General features: G+C 41.6%; 1 long non-coding RNA gene across 1 annotated transcript in view; it reads right to left on the reverse strand.

Annotated features, from left to right (window-relative positions):
* Positions 1 to 1,649, reverse strand: part of LOC102484333 (uncharacterized) — a 6,924-nt gene extending 5,275 nt beyond the window's left edge. The window contains exon 1 of the long non-coding RNA XR_335221.1: positions 1,390 to 1,649. This is a non-coding gene — a long non-coding RNA (uncharacterized LOC102484333). The remainder of the gene's footprint in view (positions 1 to 1,389) is intronic.
* Between the last annotated feature and the right edge of the window lie 897 nt (positions 1,650 to 2,546).

Raw genomic sequence — 2,546 nt, forward strand, 5'->3', positions numbered from 1 at the left:
GCTGCACCACGGACCCATCCCTGGAAGTGGAACCCTAGTCACAGGTTTCATTTTTGTTTCTTAATGCATTGCTTTAGAGAGAGTTATTTATCAAGTGTACAAACCCTGGGCACAAGATTGTCAACACACTTCCCAGTTCAAACATCTATTGGTAATAATCCATGGACTGTTTTCTCAGAAATGTATAAAAATTAGTTATGCATTTAGGAACCTTCCAAAATTGTTTAAAATTTTATATAATTTAAATGCAATGACAGAGAATAAAATAGAAATCACATTTAGTGGTGCTTTGATAATACTTTTCAATTCATTCCTCATCCAACAATTGGCAGGTCTTCAGCCAATTGTAACTTATCATCTGTTTCTGTCCTTATCTTCTTTCTCTGCTCCAATTCCATGATATTTCCATTTCTAGGATCTTTCTTACCCACACAGCTGCATGGGTACATGTCTTTGATTCAGGGTCCTTCTAACTACACAAATTATTCTCAGTGTCCACAGACACCAAGTCTATTTATTATCGTATTTCCAGAGGTGCAGCCCCATCACTCACTGTAAAGAACACCTCCTGCTAATCGCATGGCCTCTTGTCCAGCATACATACATTCTACCTCTATTCCAAGGGAACTGGTAGTATAATTCTGTGCCAGTGGCCCATATTCTGTCTAGCGAGGCAGGAAGAGTTATTTCGAGATGGGTGTCTAACATGGATCCTCTACTGAACAGAAACAAAGATCCCTTGTAAAAAATGGGCATCACTTTTCTTTAAGCTCCCTCCCACTCTGCTGCTGCAGGGTTTGCTGTCTCCACTTCTCACCTGCTGCAGTGCGCTCATTCTCAGGTTCCCCTTTGCCCACCTGCTTGCACTCCAGTCCCTCCTCAGGGTTAGCCACAGACCCAGGTTTTCTTCACGTCTACAGGCTGTTGATCACTCTTACCTGCCCCACTCAGGATAGCTTTTATTATTTCCCTCTGGGTGGTTCATAGCTCCTTCTAACTCTCTCTCTCTCTCTCTCTCTCTCTCTCTCTCTCTTTTTTCCCCAGCTCACTTATATAAGGTTTAACCCTAATATCTAAGAGAAAGAAGTCTCAGGAGTCCCTTTGAAGGGGCTGCTGAGTAGGGGAGAATAAGGAGCTCAGAGTGATCACCTTAGTTACATTTTATAATGCAATCTGTCCTGAATAGATTTGGTAAAGCAATACCAATTTATTCCTTCACCAGAGACTTAGCAGCTATTCATTGCATATTTTTCCAGTCTCTCTCCTCAAATAGACAAAGAAAGAAATTTCTCTAGACCCTTCCCCAGAATAGAAAAATGTATTTTTATTCTGGGCAATGGAGGAAAATGATAAGAATTTTTGGTTCTCAGTGAAAAAATTCTTGCTTACCACATGTGTTCCTTGTAACCTTCTGGGGTCCTATAACCAATCCTGATTCACAAGAAATGGTGGCTCGTGCCTTGGCATTTTGAAGAACAGGATCAACTGCAACATGAAAAAGGCTGGTTGAGAGTTTGGATGGAAATTGAGCCATCCTGGGCTCCTGACAGCTGTGGCAGCAAACAAATAAGTCTATCAATATGGCACACAAGCATACAGACTTCCAGTTCTTAGCCCTCTACTCCTCATAAGTCCAAGAGGTCTCTCAAAAGATGCTTGAGGCTATAGGCTATCTCTATCCAGGCCTGACTAAAAGAAGCACAGCCCAGAGTCGGGATGTTTTCCTTTGTGCTTTTGACCTGAGCCAGCAGCGGAGGTGGATTCTACTTCGGTACTCTTACTGTATTTTTAGCTTAAAGTCCTTTCTATGTCTCAATAGCAAAGGAAAGAAGTGAAACAGGGGATTTGATTGAGACATAGGCAGAACACCACAGGTGTAGAAGGTAGAACAAAGAAAGAACATTCAGACCTTGCCCTTGGGTAACTCGCTATTTCCTAAGGCAGAGGACACCTGATAGCACATTTCAATTTTTTTTACATTTAAAAAAAATGGTTTTGGAGAGTTTCCCAGAAAGACAGAGAAAAACAGAGAGACAGAAAAAGAGAAATTACCTCTCAGGGGAAAGGCCACACCACAATCCCTTCTCCATTCCTCTCTCAGGATCTTGGGCACACACACACACATGCCTGGCATGAGTTTAAGCCACCAGGTCCGGGACTCAAACCATGGTTGACTACATGGGAGTCCAGCGGCATAGCCATTATGCCAACTGCTGATCCTGATTTAAATTTTAATGTATTTGGGAGGATACTCAAGTAATTTGACACTGGTGCTTCCTGAAAGAGCTATGTGACTAAGGGACAGGAGAAGGAGAGACAAGGCATTGTCACTAAATGCCCTTCTGAACTGTCTGAATTTTGTAACATGTGAATACACTTCCCACTCAAAATAAGTTTAAATTTTAAAAAATTATTTAATTCTAATTACTATTTATTATTATTCTTTAATTTGCTATAGGGCATGTGCTCTCACCAGAGAGAGAGAGAGAGGGAGAGAGAGAGAAAGAGAGAGAGAAGGGGACAAAGAAAGCTTCCAGGTCTAGGAC

This window comes from Tupaia chinensis, unplaced genomic scaffold (assembly GCF_000334495.1).
Source record: "Tupaia chinensis unplaced genomic scaffold, TupChi_1.0 Scaffold000361_2, whole genome shotgun sequence".
Classification (NCBI taxonomy): domain Eukaryota; kingdom Metazoa; phylum Chordata; class Mammalia; order Scandentia; family Tupaiidae; genus Tupaia; species Tupaia belangeri.